The following is an 18,418-nucleotide window of genomic DNA, read 5'->3' as shown; positions in this document are numbered from 1 at the left end:
TTGTGTACTTTTATTGGCAACCATTGCATAGTGACACTTGCATCCAAATGTAATTCCATTTGAGCTTGGCAGTGTTTGCTTTTTTATCAGAAGAGGAAAGTTAGAGGGAACAAGGGGCAAAGATGTGTGTAAGAATATCTGAGGGACCATCACAGCATCATCACAAATTCAAGATTTTTTTGAAACATTAGACAAGGGACTCACAGCCATGCCCTGGGATGGCTGAAACACTTCACAACCTGCTCATGTTTATGACCAAAATCATCACCTAAAATGAATTCAATGTGTCAATATCATAATATTGTTTGTGTATAAGTAATCATGAAGCAGTTAGGGAAGGGAGTATAATCTAGTAAGAAATTGGAACAAAAAGTGTTAGACAAAATTCAAGAAGATTTAAAAGAAGAAAATTAACCTGTCTGATCTGAACAGAATTGGAAAAGCACATCAATCATAGCTCTATACATTGACCATAGACTTAAAGCATAACATAAAAATAAAGAAGGCAGATAACTCAGGAAAACATTTCTATTAAATCTACTCCGTAAAGTTTTCCCATACTTTTATTTTACTAACAGGAGCATACATTTAAATCTGACAAAATCATATATATTTTGTTGATTCAATTTGTAGCAGATAGAGGAGCATGTCCCAGTGCTATGACAGTGAGTTGTCACTATAACATACCACTGCTTTACATCTTACCCACAGGCTAAAATGTTTACCCCTAGAGTCGTGACTTTGTATATGACAGGAGATTGCTACTAAAAGTAAATATATTTGGCTGAAGGGTAGATACAACTTTAGGCCATTATATCATTCACTAAAATTTAGCTGGCATTTACATATTTACCTGCTTAGTTCATATGACAAATATGTTTGAGAGACTGCCATATACAAAAAAAAAAGATGGAACCATCTTACAAATTTAGAGATTACTTAAAGAAATGGAACTGAAGGGTTAACTGTGATGGCAAGAATGAAGAGAGCAAAACCAGAGGGTACTTCAAGGAGAACAGGCATGAGAGAGGCATTATAATTTGGAGGGTGCTATGATTTGAACCTATGTGCCCATCCAAAGTTTGTATGTTGAAACTAAAATCCCAGGACAATGACATCAAGAGATGGGGCTTTTGGTTAAGTGATTAAATGAAGAAGGATCCACCCTCATGAATGAGATAAACGTCCTCGTAAAAGATGCTTTAGAGGAATGCCGGGCTCCTCAGTCTCTTCTGCCATGTCGTTACATTGTCCGTTTTTGCCCACTTTTGTCACGTGAAGACGAAGCAAGAAGGTGCCACCTCGGGACCAACTGCCAAATCTCCACTGCCTTGATTTCGGACTTCTCAGCCCCAGAACTGTGAGAAATACATTTCTGTTTTTTATGAATTACTCAATCTGTGGCATTTTGTTATAGCAGCATACAGACAAAAACAGGGTAAACAGCCTGGTGAGAGTGGATATTTTAGAAACTTGAGATGATTCAATGTCGCTGATTCTCCATTTTCTCATATGTAAAATGAAGGAAATAATGCTGATTACTTCATAGTTCATTGTACAAATTAAATTAACTATGTAAATAAAGCAATATAGTTCCTTTTATCTAGTATACATTGTTTAAGTGTTGTTGTCATTACATGAGGAAAACAAGAACTTCCCCAAACAGAAGGATGTGGGAACCAAAACTAAGATATAAGAAAGGACCAAAGTTCACTGTGACAATCTGGTCAAGCGCTGGTTAGGGAAGATAGCATAATGTTACGCATAGATATTATTATAGGATAATTTTCCTCCACCCCGAACTCCTCTAGCACTTTCCCTACGTCTTTCATTGCACTTCTTCATTTGTCTCTTTAATTACGGTTATTTATATAAATCTTTTAGCTTCCTACAAAAATAAGCTTGTAGTGGGACAGATTCTTGAGGATCTATGTCAAAGCAATTTTTCTATTTCCTACAGCAAGTAACCCAGTAGTAATCACACAGAATTTGTTAAAAGAATAAACATAGGAAGATTAATTTCCATTTTTTTCTTTGCTAATTTTTAATCAGAATTATACCATTGTTAGGGAGGGAGAAATTATAAATTGAGGACATGAGTATTAACATTTAAATCTGTTATTCTGCTTTATTTTAGAGCTTGCCATGTTTTGTGATTAAAAAAAGAAACAGGACATTCTATATAGCTGTTGCAAAACGTGTGGTCTGTTGGTGAACTAGCAGCACCAGCATTATCAAGATTTCCTTAGTTTGCAGGGCTACTGAGTCAGAATTCGCATTTTGACAAAACTCCAGGTGATTCATGCTCTGCATTTAAGTTGGAGAAGCACTGTTCTATAGTTCTCCTTATGTCCTAAATGCATTGTCAGTGAAAGAAAATACTATACGTATGATAATAATAACGGTAATATTAACAAAAATGTAACTATTAGTAATTTTCTATGCTCTCCCAGATACTAAGTCCTTTATTTAATACTTGTGATATTTCTGCGAAGTTGCAATTGATATCACCTACTAAACTGATACTCAGAAATCTGAAGTAATTCTCCAAGGTCACAAAGCTAGTGAATCACAAACCAGATTTTTAAACTCTTGCTGCTTCATTCCAAAGACTAAACCGTTTCTAACTCACGGTTAATACATTTGCTTCTGCCTTCCATTTCCTAAATATGGTTTCCTTTCTATTTCATTAGCTTTACTTATACATGACTGATTTTTAACCCTCTCTAACATTTGCAGAATATGGTGTACTATGGTTAATAAGGACAATACCAAGTAATATCATGTTGAGAAAGCGTGCAGAAGTAGCATCAAAAAACAGACTTTTTCCAAAATGTTTACTAAAAACTTTCAATAAAAACAAGATTTTCTACTTAGAATTTCTACCTTGCATAACTCAAATGGAGCATGATTATTAAAATGACAAAAAGATTCCGTAATTGCCTAAGAGCTAAGAATAAGAATTGCTATATAAAAAAGCATAAATATGCCATATGAATGACATGTATAAGAATCATGGGAGTGCTATTTGGTATTTAGTATTTAGTTCCATTCTGCAGCATGATCAAAAAGAAGCATCTGTATAGTTCACTGTGCATTATAGCACAATAAATCACCTCATTAGGCTCAGATATATGTAAAGATTTACAGTCTGGGAAAGTCCACTAGATATTCTTAATCACTTCTTAGACTGTACTGTCCCCCATATTTCTCTTTTTCTATAGAAAGGTTGCACATGGAAAGGCTTTATTTGAAATCCAGCAATGAATGGAATGTCTGTGAAGCAAGAAATAGATGGAAATTGACATTTTAAAAGAAAGTTTGGCTTCTGAAGAGATACAGCTGTGACCTTGGTCTTTTTGTTGGAGAGAAGTATTCCCTAGCCTTACTGTACTATTTTTCCCAAAGCACCCTCTCTATTGTTCTCCCTTCATCTCTGGCTCGTATCATATGGCCCCTCCCTCATTCTATCTGGTGAGTTCTGAGAAAAATGCTTAAATTCTGCAGAGAAGATTGAGAACAATGCTAAATATTCCTCAGAGAAGCAAAATATTATGTTAACAGTTTATATTTTCACATGAAATTGTCTATCTCTTCTCTCTGTCTCATGTGTGTATGTGTGTATGTGTGTATGTGTATATATATATCTACATATAATATACAGTAGATATGTATATATAGAGTATAATATTCAGTATATATGTATATATAGTATAATATACCGTATATATGTATATATATACAGTGTGTGTGTGTATATATATATACATATATATATATATATATGTATATATATACTACCATTTACCTCCCAGGCTATACGTCCTGACATCTTAAAAGTAGAAAGCCCTCACAGGCCGCGGTTGCTCATGCCTGTAATCCCAGCACTTTGAGAGGCCGAGGCGTGCAGATCACCTGAGGTCGGGAGTTCAAGACCAGCCTGACCAACATGGTGAAACCCCATCTCTACTAAAAATACAAAAAATTAGCTGGGCGTTGTGTTGCGCACCTGTAATCCCAGCTACTCAGGAGGTGGAGGCAGGAGAATCACATGAACCCGGGAGTCGGAGGTTGTGTGAGCCGAGACCATGACATTGCACTGCAGCCTGGGCAATGAGAGCAAAACTCCATCTGAAAAATAAAGGTGGATAGGCCTTAAAAGACTTTTGAAAATGAGATTTGTCAAATATTTATTAGAGATGAAGAAAATAAGTGCGGACCCACACGTAACTTGTCTGAGGTCACAGAAGTAGGGACCCACACGTAACTTGTATGAGGTCACAGAGGTAGTCATGCTGCAGCAGCCTTATTGGTTTTCCTCTATGACATGCATTATTATTGTTTTTGATCATTTCAAGAGGTTTCTAGTCGATAGTGGGACAAAATTTCTAATTTGGGAACCTAATTTTCTCTGCAAATCTTCTTTACATCTCTAGCTTATTAATACACCTCAGAAGTGTTACAGGAATTAATTCGCAGGATTTTGAAGAATATTTTGAGGTATGCTGGGAAAAATCATGTCAAGTATCAATGATTAGAAACTAAACAATCAATATTAGATATTGTAAAATTATATTTAATCTTCCATATGGCATAAATAAGTTATTTTAATGTACAGTCGTTGTACTTTGTAAATTTGCATATAAAATATTTGAAAAAATAACTTTCAATATGTAAAATGTAAATATACAAAGGAAAGGATCGGAAAAAATAGATAAAAATAATGAGGCTAAGAAAACACTACAGTGTCACCCTCAGAAGACTATAGAAGGATTCTCACCCTCGAGAAACAGAGGAACTTGAACATGGAAATGACCCTCTGCTGGCCATACTGATTATGGTACATAATTTTAAAAGGCTTTTAGAGAGAAGGGAAATGTTTTATTATGCATTCAGCACAGTGTTATGGTGATGTTTCTTAACTATCAGCTATTTTTAAAATTCTTATAATCTTTCTATAGATGACAAAGTTACATAAATATGAAGGATAAGAAGGGCCCCTGCAAACCTGATAATACAATTCTCTTTTCAATGATAACGTATTTCTAAGCGCGCATCTCCTAATCATATTGATGTGCATTAAGTGTTCTTTTACCTACACCTGTCAAAGTGGCTAAAGTAATACTTCATGAGGAGATAATTTTTTCCTTTAGGTGATTTTTTCCGCATAATACTCTAACATTTCCAATTCCATCTTTCTCGAAAAAGTTTACATGATATACATATACAATTACTAAAATTTTGGCGGCATAAATAATTTAAATGGACTTTACTTCAAAGATAATATTTACTTTTAAAGTTGTAAACCTTTGAATCATCAATTAATTAGAATTATCCTTTTCTTTATAAATAAAGTTTTTTGTCCCTACATATTTATGATTTGGAAATTTTCACCTGGAAAATTTCATTTTCAGTTGTATGCCTTGTCTTTAGTATAAAATTCAGTATTTCAATTTCAATATAATTTTTTGATTGATTTTAATGCAGAGAACAGAAAGGAATATCTTCAAATATAAACTACACAGAATCATTCTGTGAAACATCTTTCTGATCTGTGCATTCAGCTAACAGAGATAAACCGTACTTTTGATTGAGCAGTTCTGAACACTCTTTCTGTAGAAAATGCAACTGGACATTTGCAGCGCTAAGAGGGTAGTAGTGGAAAAAGGAATATATTCAAATATAAAGAAAACAGAAGCATTCTGTGAAATTTCTTTCTGTTCTCTGCAACTTCTTTCTGTTCTCTGCCTTCAACTAACAGAGTTGAGCCTTACTTTTGAAGGAGCAGTTCCGAAACACTCTTTGTGTAGAAACTGAAATTGGACATTCGGAGAGATAAGAGGATAAAAGTCGAAAATGAATATCTTCAGCTAAATACTACACAGAAGCATTCTGTGAAACTTATTTCTGATATGTGCATTCAACTAACAGAGTAAAACCATACTTTTGATTGAGCCATTATGAACACTCTTTCTGAAGAAAATGCAAGTGGACATTCGGAGCACTAAGAAGGTAATACAGGAAAAAGGAATATATTCAAATATAAACTACACAGAAGAATTCTGTGAAACTTCTTTCTGTTCTGTGCATTCAACTAACAGAGTTGAACCTTACTTTTGATTGAGCCGTTCTGAAACACTCTTTCTGTAGAAACTGCAATTGGACATGCTAAGCGCTAAGAGGCCTACATTGGGAAAAAGAATATCTTCAAATAAAAACTACACAGATGCATTCTGTGAAACTTATTTCTGATCTGTAAATTCAGTTAACAGAGATAAAACATATTTTTGATTGAGCAGTTATGAAACACTCTTTTTGTAGAAATTGCAAGTGGAGATTCGGAGCGCTAAGAGGGTAATAGTGGAAAAAGGAATGTCTTCAAATATAAACTACACAGAATCATTCGGTGAAACTTCGTTCTGATCTGTGCATTAAGCTAACAGAGTTAAACCTTACTTTTGATTGAGCAGATCTGAACACTCTTTCTGTAGAAAATGCAACTGGACATTTGGAGCGCTAAGAGCGTAGTAGTGGAAAAAGGAATATATTCAAATATAAACTACACAGAAGCATTCTGTGAAACTTCTTTCTGATCTGAGCATTCAGCTAACAGAGTTAAACCATACTTTTGATTGAGCAGTTTTGAAACACTCTGTCTGTAGAAAATGCAACTGGACATTCGTAGGGCTAAGTGGGTAATAGTGGAAAAAAGAATATGTTCAAATATAAACTACACAGAAGCATTGTATGAAACTTCTTTCTGTTCTGTGCATTCAACTAACAGAGTTGAACCTTACTTTTGATTGAGCCTTTCTGAAACACTCTTTCTGTAGAAACTGCAATTGGACATTCTGAGCGCTAAGAGGCCTCTATTGGGAAAAATAATATCTTCAAATAAAAACTACACAGAAGCATTGTGTGAAACTTATTTCTGATATGTTCATTAAGCTAACAGAGTTAAACCATACTTTTGATTGCGCAGTTCTGAACACTCTTTCTGTAGAAAATGCAAGTGGACTTTCGGAGCGCTAAGAGGGTAATAGTGGAAAAAGGAATATATGCAAATATAAACTACACAGTAGCATTCTGTGAAAATTCTTTCTGTTCTGTGCATTCAACTAACAGAGTTGAACCTTACTTTTGATTGAGCCGTTCTGAAACACTCTTTCTGTAGAAACTGCAATTGGACATGCTAAGCGCTAAGAGGCCTACATTGGGAAAAAGTATATCTTCAAATAAAAACTACACAGATGCATTCTGTGAAACTTATTTCTGATCTGTAAATTCAGTTAACAGAGATAAAACATATTATTGATTGAGCAGTTATGAAACACTCTTTTTGTAGAAATTGCAAGTGGAGATTCGGAGCGCTAAGAGGGTAATAGTGGAAAAAGGAATGTCTTCAAATATAAACTACACAGAATCATTCGGTGAAACTTCGTTCTGATCTGTGCATTCAGCTAACAGAGTTAAACCATACTTTTGATTGAGCAGATCTGAACACTCTTTCTGTAGAAAATGCAACTGGACATTTGGAGCGCTAAGAGCGTAGTAGTGGAAAAAGGAATATATTCAAATATAAACTACACAGAAGCATTCTGTGAAACTTCTTTCTGATCTGAGCATTCAGCTAACAGAGTTAAACCATACTTTTAATTGAGCAGTTTTGAAACACTCTGTCTGTAGAAAATGCAACTGGACATTCGTAGCGCTAAGTGGGTAATAGTGGAAAAAAGAATATGTTCAAATATAAACTACACAGAAGCATTGTATGAAACTACTTTCTGTTCTGTGCATTCAAATAACGGAGTTGAACCTTACTTTTGATTGAGCCGTTCTGAAACACTCTTTCTGTAGAAACTGCAATTGGACATTCTGAGCGCTAAGAGGCCTATATTGGGAAAAGGAATGTCTACAAATAAAAACTACACAGAAGAATTGTGTGAAACTGCTTTCTGTTCTGTTTGTTCAACTAAAAGAGTTGAACCTTAGTTTTGATTGAGCCGTTCTGAAACACTCTTTCTGTAGAAAATGCAAGTGGAGATTCGGAGCGCTAAGAGGGTAATAGTGGAAAAAGGAATGTCTCCAAATATAAACTACACAGAATCATTCTGTGAAACTTCTTTCTGATCTGTGCATTCAGCAAACAGAGTTAAACCATACTTTTGATTGAGCAGATCTGAACACTCTTTCTGTAGAAAATGCAACTGGACATTTGGAGCGCTAAGAGAGTAGTAGTGGAAAAAGGAATATATTCAAATATAAACTACACAGAAGCATTCTGTGAAACTTCTTTCTGATCTGAGCATTCAGCTAACAGAGTTAAACCATACTTTTGATTGAGCAGTTTTGAAACACTCTGTCTGTAGAAAATGCAACTGGACATTCGTAGCGCTAAGTGGGTAATAGTGGAAAAAAGAATATGTTCAAATATAAACTACACAGAAGCATTGTATGAAACTTCTTTCTGTTCTGTGCATTCAACTAACAGAGTTGAACCTTACTTTTGATTGAGCCGTTCTGAAACACTCTTTCTGTAGAAACTGCAATTGGACATGCTAAGCGCTAAGAGGCCTACATTGGGAAAAAGAATATCTTCAAATAAAAACTACACAGATGCATTCTGTGAAACTTATTTCTGATCTGTAAATTCAGTTAACAGAGATAAAACATATTTTTGATTGAGCAGTTATGAAACACTCTTTTTGTAGAAAATGCAAGTGGAGATTCGGAGCGCTAAGGGGGTAATAGTGGAAAAAGGAATGTCTTCAAATATAAACTACACAGAATCATTCGGTGAAACTTCTTTCTGATCTGTGCATTCAGCTAACAGAGTTAAACCATACTTTTGATTGAGCAGATCTGAACACTCTTTCTGTAGAAAATGCAACTGGACATTTGGAGCGCTAAGAGCGTAGTAGTGGAAAAAGGAATATATTCAAATATAAACTACACAGAAGCATTCTGTGAAACTTCTTTCTGATCTGAGCATTCAGCTAACAGAGTTAAACCATACTTTTGATTGAGCAGTTTTGAAACACTCTGTCTGTAGAAAATGCAACTGGACATTCGTAGCGCTAAGTGGGTAATAGTGGAAAAAAGAATATGTTCAAATATAAACTACACAGAAGCATTGTATGAAACTTCTTTCTGTTCTGTGCATTCAACTAACAGAGTTGAACCTTACTTTTGATTGAGCCGTTCTGAAACACTCTTTCTGTAGAAACTGCAATTGGACATTCTGAGCGCTAAGAGGCCTATATTGGGAAAAAGAATGTCTACAAATAAAAACTACACAGAAGAATTGTGTGAAACTTCTTTCTGTTCTGTCTGTTTTAACTAAAAGAGTTGAAACTTAGTTTTGATTGAGCCGTTCTGAAACACTCTTTCTGTAGAAAATGCAAGTGGAGATTCGGAGCGCTAAGAGGGTAATAGTGGAAAAAGGAATGTCTCCAAATATAAACTACACAGAATCATTCTGTGAAACTTCTTTCTGATCTGTGCATTCAGCTAACAGAGTTAAACAATACTTTTGATAGAGCAGATCTGAACACTCTTTCTGTAGAAAATGCAACTGGACATTTGGAGCGCTAAGAGCGTAGTAGTGGAAAAAGGAATATATTCAAATATAAACTACACAGAAGCATTCTGTGAAACTTCTTTCTGATCTGAGCATTCAGCTAACAGAGTTAAACCATACTTTTGATTGAGCAGTTTTGAAACACTCTGTCTGTAGAAAATGCAACTGGACATTCGTAGCGCTAAGTGGGTAATAGTGGACAAAAGAATATGTTCAAATATAAACTACACAGAAGCATTGTATGAAACTTCTTTCTGTTCTGTGCATTCAACTAACAGAGTTGAACCTTACTTTTGATTGAGCCGTTCTGAAACACTCTTTCTGTAGAAACTGCAATTATACATTCTGAGCGCTAAGAGGCCTATATTGGGAAAAAGAATGTCTACAAATAAAAACTACACAGAAGAATTGTGTGAAACTTCTTTCTGTTCTGTTTGTTCAACTAAAAGAGTTGAACCTTAGTTTTGATTGAGCCGTTCTGAAACACTCTTTCTGTAGAAAATGCAAGTGGAGATTCGGAGCGCTAAGAGGGTAATAGTGGAAAAAGGAATGTCTCCAAATATAAACTACACAGAATCATTCTGTGAAAATTCTTTCTGATCTGTGCATTCAGCTAACAGAGTTAAACCATACTTTTGATTGAGCTGATCTGAACACTCTTTCTGTAGAAAATGCAACTGGACATTTGGAGCGCTAAGAGAGTAGTAGTGGAAAAAGGAATATATTCAAATATAAACTACACAGAAGCATTCTGTGAAACTTCTTTCTGATCTGAGCCTTCAGCTAACAGAGTTAAACCATACTTTTGATTGAGCAGTTTTGAAACACTCTGTCTGTAGAAAATGCAACTGGACATTCGTAGCGCTAAGTGGGTAATAGTGGAAAAAAGAATATGTTCAAATAGAAACTACACAGAAGCATTGTATGAAACATCTTTCTGTTCTGTGCATTCAACTAACAGAGTTGAACCTTACTTTTGATTGAGCCTTTCTGAAACACTCTTTCTGTAGAAACTGCAATTGGACATTCTGAGCGGTAAGAGGCCACTATTGGGAAAAATAATATCTTCAAATAAAAACTACACAAAAGCATTGTGTGAAACTTATTTCTGATATGCTCATTAAGCTAACAGAGTTAAACCATACTTTTGATTGCGCAGTTCTGAACACTCTTTCTGTAGAAAATGCAAGTGGACATTCGGAGCGCTAAGAGGGTAATAGTGGAAAAAGGAATATATTCAAATATAAACTACACAGTAGCATTCTGTGAAAATTCTTTCTGTTCTGTGCATTCAACTAACAGAGTTGAACCTTACTTTTGATTGAGCCGTTCTGAAACACTCTTTCTGTAGAAACTGCAATTGGACATGCTAAGCGCTAAGAGGCCTACATTGGGAAAAAGAATATCTTCAAATAAAAACTACACAGATGCATTCTGTGAAACTTATTTCTGATCTGTAAATTCAGTTAACAGAGATAAAACATATTTTTGATTGAGCTGTTATGAAACACGCTTTTTGTAGAAAATGCAAGTGGAGATTCGGAGCGCTAAGAGGGTAATAGTGGAAAAAGGAATGTCTTCAAACATAAACTACACAGAATCATTCGGTGAAACTTCTTTCTGATCTGTGCATTCAGCTAACAGTGTTAAACCATACTTTTGATTGAGCAGATCTGAACACTCTTTCTGTAGAAAATGCAACTGGACATTTGGAGCGCTAAGAGCGTAGTAGTGGAAAAAGGAATATATTCAAATATAAATTACACAGAAGCATTCTGTGAAACTTCTTTCTGATCTGAGCATTCAGCTAACAGAGTTAAACCATACTTTTGATTGAGCAGTTTTGAAACACTCTGTCTGTAGAAAATGCAACTGGACATTCGTAGCGCTAAGTGGGTAATAGTGGAAAAAAGAATATGTTCAAATATAAACTACACAGAAGCATTGTATGAAAATTCTTTCTGTTCTGTGCATTCAACTAACAGAGTTGAACCTTACTATTGATTGAGCCGTTCTGAAACACTCTTTCTGTAGAAACTTCATTTGGACATTCTGAGCGCTAAGAGGCCTATATTGGGAAAAATAATGTCTACAAATAAAAACTACACAGAAGAATTGTGTGAAACGTCTTTCTGTTCTGTTTGTTCAACTAAAAGAGTTGAAATTTAGTTTTGATTGAGCCGTTCTGAAACACTCTTTCTGTAGAAAATGCAAGTGGAGATTCGGAGCGCTAAGAGGGTAATAGTGGAAAAAGGAATATATTCAAATTTAAACTACACAGTAGCATTCTGTGAAAATTCTTTCTGTTCTGTGCATTCAACTAACAGAGTTGAACCTTACTTTTGATTGAGCCGTTCTGAAACACTCTTTCTGTAGAAACTGCAATTGGACATGCTAAGCGCTAAGAGGCCTACATTGGGGTAAAGAATATCTTCAAATAAAAACTACACAGATGCATTCTGTGAAACTTATTTCTGATCTGTAAATTCAGTTAACAGAGATAAAACATATTTTTGATTGAGCAGTTATGAAACACTGTTTTTGTAGAAAATGCAAGTGGAGATTCGGAGTGCTAAGAGGGTAATAGTGGAAAAAGGAATGTCTTCAAATAAAAACTACACAGAATCATTCGGTGAAACTTCTTTCTGATCTGTGCATTCAGCTAACAGAGTTAAACCATACTTTTGATTGAGCAGATCTGAACACTCTTTCTGTAGAAAATGCAACTCTACATTTGGAGCGCTAAGAGCGTAGTAGTGGAAAAAGTAATATATTCAAATATAAACTACACAGAAGCATTCTGTGAAACTTCATTCTGATCTGAGCATTCAGCTAACAGAGTTAAACCATACTTTTGATTGAGCAGTTTTGAAACACTCTGTCTGTAGAAAATGCAACTGGACATTCGTAGCGCTAAGTGGGTAATAGTGGAAAAAAGAATATGTTCAAATAGAAACTACACAGAAGCATTGTATGAAACTTCTTTCTGTTCTGTGCATTCAACTAACAGAGTTGAACCTTACTTTTGATTGAGCCGTTCTGAAACACTCTTTCTGTAGAAACTGCAATTGGACATTCTGAGCGCTAAGAGGCCTACATTGGGAAAAAGAATGTCTACAAATAAAAACTACACAGAAGAATTGTGTGAAACTTCTTTCTGTTCTGTTTGTTCAACTAAAAGAATTGATCCTTAGTTTTGATTGAGCCGTTCTGAAACACTCTTTCTGTAGAAAATGCAAGTGGAGATTCGGAGCGCTAAGAGGGTAATAGTGGAAAAAGGAATGTCTCCAAATATAAACTACACAGAATCATTCTGTGAAACTTCTTTCTGATCTGTGCATTCAGCTAACAGAGTTAAACCATACTTTTGTTTGAGCAGATCTGAACACTCTTTCTGTAGAAAATGCAACTGGACATTTGGAGCGCTAAGAGAGTAGTAGTGGAAAAAGGTATATATTCAAATATAAACTACACAGAAGCATTCTCTGAAACTTCTTTCTGATCTGAGCATTCAGCTAACAGAGTTAAACCATACTTTTGATTGAGCAGTTTTGAAACACTCTGTCTGTAGAAAATGCAACTGGACATTCGTAGCGCTAAATGGGTAATAGTGGAAAAAAGAATATGTTCAAATATAAACTACACAGAAGCATTGTATGAAACATCCTTCTGTTCTGTGCATTCAACTAACAGAGTTGAACCTTACTTTTGATTGAGCCTTTCTGAAACACTCTTTCTGTAGAAACTGCAATTTTACATTCTGAGCGCTAAGAGGACTCTATTGGGAAAAATAATAACTTCAAATAAAAACTACACAGAAGCATTGTTTGAAACTTATTTCTGATATGTTCATTAAGCTAACAGAGTTAAAGCATACTTTTGATTGCGCAGTTCTGAACACTCTTTCTGTAGAAAATGCAAGTGGACATTCGGAGCGCTAAGAGGGTAATAGTGGAAAAAGGAATATATTCAAATATAAACTACACAGTAGCATTCTGTGAAACTTATTTCTGATCTGTAAATTCAGTTAACAGAGATAAAACATATTTTTGATTGAGCCGTTATGAAACACTTTTTGTAGAAAATGCAAGTGGAGATTCGGAGCGCTAAGAGGGTAATAGTGGAAAAAGGAATGTCTTCAAATATAAACTACACAGAATCATTCGGTGAAACTTCTTTCTGATTTGTGCATTCAGCTAACAGAGTTAAACCATACTTTTAATTGAGCAGATCTGAACACTCTTTCTGTACAAAATGCAACTGGACATTTGGAGCGCTAAGAGCGTAGTAGTGGAAAAAGGTATATATTCAAATATAAACTACACAGAAGCATTCTGTGAAACATCTTTCTGATCTGAGCATTCAGCTAACAGAGTTAAACCATACTTTTGATTGAGCAGTTTTGAAACACTCTGTCTGTAGAAAATGCAACTGGACATTCGTAGCGCTAAGTGGGTAATAGTGGAAAAAAGAATATGTTCAAATAGAAACTACACAGAAGCATTGTATGAAACTTCTTTCTGTTCTGTGCATTCAACTAACAGAGTTGAACCTTACTTTTGATTGAGCCGTTCTGAAACCCTCTTTCTGTAGAAACTGCAATTGGACATTCTGAGCGCTAAGAGGCCTCTATTGGGAAAAATAATATCTTCAAATAAAAACTACACTGAAGCATTGTGTGAAACTTATTTCTGATATGTTCATTAAGCTAACAGAGTTAAACCATACTTTTGATTGCGCAGTTCTGAACACTCTTTCTGTAGAAAATGCAAGTGGACATTCGGAGCGCTAAGAGGGTAATAGTGGAAAAAGGAATATATTCAAATATAAACTACACAGTAGCATTCTGTGAAAATTCTTTCTGTTCTGTGCATTCAACTAACAGAGTTGAACCTTACTTTTGATTGAGCCGTTCTGAAACACTCTTTCTGTAGAAACTGCAATTGGACATGATAAGAGCTAAGAGGCCTACATTGGGAAAAAGAATATCTTCAAATAAAAACTACACAGATGCATTCTGTGAAACTTATTTCTGATCTGTAAATTCAGTTAACAGAGATAAAACATATTTTTGATTGAGCAGTTATGAAACACTCTTTTTGTAGAAAATGCAAGTGGAGATTCGGAGCGCTAAGAGGGTAATAGTGGAAAAAGGAATGTCTTCAAATATAAACTACACAGAATCATTCGGTGAAACTTCTTTCTGATCTGTGCATTCAGCTAACAGAGTTAAACCATACTTTTGGTTGTGCAGATCTGAATACTCTTTCTGTAGAAAATGCAGCTGGACATTTGGAGCGCTAAGAGCGTAGTAGTGGAAAAAGGAATATATTCAAATATAAACTACACAGAAGCATTCTGTGAAACTTCATTCTGATCTGAGCATTCAGCTAACAGAGTTAAACCATACTTTTGATTGAGCAGTTTTGAAACACTCTGTCTGTAGAAAATGCAACTGGACATTCGTAGCGCTAAGTGGGTAATAGTGGAAAAAAGAATATGTTCAAATAGAAACTACACAGAAGCATTGTATGAAACTTCTTTCTGTTCTGTGCATTCAACTAACAGAGTTGAACCTTACTTTTGATTGAGCCGTTCTGAAACACTCTTTCTGTAGAAACTGCAATTGGACATTCTGAGCGCTAAGAGGCCTACATTGGGAAAAAGAATGTCTACAAATAAAAACTACACAGAAGAATTGTGTGAAACTTCTTTCTGTTCTGTTTGTTCAACTAAAAGAATTGATCCTTAGTTTTGATTGAGCCGTTCTGAAACACTCTTTCTGTAGAAAATGCAAGTGGAGATTCGGAGCGCTAAGAGGGTAATAGTGGAAAAAGGAATGTCTCCAAATATAAACTACACAGAATCATTCTGTGAAACTTCTTTCTGATCTGTGCATTCAGCTAACAGAGTTAAACCATACTTTTGTTTGAGCAGATCTGAACACTCTTTCTGTAGAAAATGCAACTGGACATTTGGAGCGCTAAGAGAGTAGTAGTGGAAAAAGGTATATATTCAAATATAAACTACACAGAAGCATTCTCTGAAACTTCTTTCTGATCTGAGCATTCAGCTAACAGAGTTAAACCATACTTTTGATTGAGCAGTTTTGAAACACTCTGTCTGTAGAAAATGCAACTGGACATTCGTAGCGCTAAATGGGTAATAGTGGAAAAAAGAATATGTTCAAATATAAACTACACAGAAGCATTGTATGAAACATCCTTCTGTTCTGTGCATTCAACTAACAGAGTTGAACCTTACTTTTGATTGAGCCTTTCTGAAACACTCTTTCTGTAGAAACTGCAATTTTACATTCTGAGCGCTAAGAGGACTCTATTGGGAAAAATAATAACTTCAAATAAAAACTACACAGAAGCATTGTTTGAAACTTATTTCTGATATGTTCATTAAGCTAACAGAGTTAAAGCATACTTTTGATTGCGCAGTTCTGAACACTCTTTCTGTAGAAAATGCAAGTGGACATTCGGAGCGCTAAGAGGGTAATAGTGGAAAAAGGAATATATTCAAATATAAACTACACAGTAGCATTCTGTGAAACTTATTTCTGATCTGTAAATTCAGTTAACAGAGATAAAACATATTTTTGATTGAGCCGTTATGAAACACTTTTTGTAGAAAATGCAAGTGGAGATTCGGAGCGCTAAGAGGGTAATAGTGGAAAAAGGAATGTCTTCAAATATAAACTACACAGAATCATTCGGTGAAACTTCTTTCTGATTTGTGCATTCAGCTAACAGAATTAAACCATACTTTTAATTGAGCAGATCTGAACACTCTTTCTGTACAAAATGCAACTGGACATTTGGAGCGCTAAGAGCGTAGTAGTGGAAAAAGGTATATATTCAAATATAAACTACACAGAAGCATTCTGTGAAACATCTTTCTGATCTGAGCATTCAGCTAACAGAGTTAAACCATACTTTTGATTGAGCAGTTTTGAAACACTCTGTCTGTAGAAAATGCAACTGGACATTCGTAGCGCTAAGTGGGTAATAGTGGAAAAAAGAATATGTTCAAATAGAAACTACACAGAAGCATTGTATGAAACTTCTTTCTGTTCTGTGCATTCAACTAACAGAGTTGAACCTTACTTTTGATTGAGCCGTTCTGAAACCCTCTTTCTGTAGAAACTGCAATTGGACATTCTGAGCGCTAAGAGGCCTGTATTGGGAAAAATAATATCTTCAAATAAAAACTACACTGAAGCATTGTGTGAAACTTATTTCTGATATGTTCATTAAGCTAACAGAGTTAAACCATACTTTTGATTGCGCAGTTCTGAACACTCTTTCTGTAGAAAATGCAAGTGGACATTCGGAGCGCTAAGAGGGTAATAGTGGAAAAAGGAATATATTCAAATATAAACTACACAGTAGCATTCTGTGAAAATTCTTTCTGTTCTGTGCATTCAACTAACAGAGTTGAACCTTACTTTTGATTGAGCCGTTCTGAAACACTCTTTCTGTAGAAACTGCAATTGGACATGATAAGAGCTAAGAGGCCTACATTGGGAAAAAGAATATCTTCAAATAAAAACTACACAGATGCATTCTGTGAAACTTATTTCTGATCTGTAAATTCAGTTAACAGAGATAAAACATATTTTTGATTGAGCAGTTATGAAACACACTTTTTGTAGAAAATGCAAGTGGAGATTCGGAGCGCTAAGAGGGTAATAGTGGAAAAAGGAATGTCTTCAAATATAAACTACACAGAATCATTCGGTGAAACTTCTTTCTGATCTGTGCATTCAGCTAACAGAGTTAAACCATACTTTTGATTGTGCAGATCTGAATACTCTTTCTGTAGAAAATGCAGCTGGACATTTGGAGCGCTAAGAGCGTAGTAGTGGAAAAAGGAATATATTCAAATATAAACTACACAGAAGCATTCTGTGAAACTTCTTTCTGATCTGAGCATTCAGCTAACAGAGTTAAACCTTACTTTTGATTGAGCAGTTTTGAAACACTCTGTCTGTAGAAAATGCAACTGGACATTCGTAGCGCTAAGTGGGTAATAGTGGAAAAAGGAATATGTTCAAATATAAACTACACAGAAGCATTGTATGAAACTTCTTCCTGTTCTGTGCATTCAACTAACAGAGTTGAACCTTACTTTTGATTGAGCCGTTCTGAAACACTCTTTCTGTAGAAACTGCAATTGGACATTCTGAGCGCTAAGAGGCCTATATTGGGAAAAAGAATGTCTAAAAATAAAAACTACACGGAAGAATTGTGTGAAACTTCTTTCTGTTCTGTTTGTTCAACTAAAAGAGATGAACCTTAGTTTTGATTGAGCCGTTCTGAAACACTCTTTCTGTAGAAAATGCAAGTGGAGATTCGGAGCGCTAAGAGGGTAATAGTGGAAAAAGGAATGTCTCCAAATATTAACTACACAGAATCATTCTGTGAAACTTCTTTCTGATCTGTGCATTCAGCTAAGAGAGTTAAACCATACTTTTGATTGAGCAGATCTGAACACTCTTTCTGTAGAAAATGCAACTGGACATTTGGAGCGCTAAGAGAGTAGTAGTGGAAAAATGAATATATACAAATATAAACCACACAGAAGCATTCTGTGAAACTACTTTCTGATCTGAGCATTCAGCTAACAGAATTAAACCATACTTTTGATTGAGCAGATTTGAAACACTCTGTCTGTAGAAAATGCAACAGGACATTCGTAGCGCTAAGTGGGTAATAGTGGAAAAAAGAATATGTTCAAATATAAACTAAACAGAAGCATTGTATGAAACTTCTTTCTGTTCTGTGCATTCAACTAACAGAGTTGAACCTTACTTTTGATTGAGCCGTT

Source organism: Symphalangus syndactylus, chromosome 12 (genome assembly GCF_028878055.3).
Source record: "Symphalangus syndactylus isolate Jambi chromosome 12, NHGRI_mSymSyn1-v2.1_pri, whole genome shotgun sequence".
NCBI classification, from domain to species: Eukaryota; Metazoa; Chordata; class Mammalia; order Primates; family Hylobatidae; genus Symphalangus; species Symphalangus syndactylus.
The sequence above is the reverse complement of the archived record's forward strand: the minus strand, read 5'-3'. Positions refer to the sequence as shown.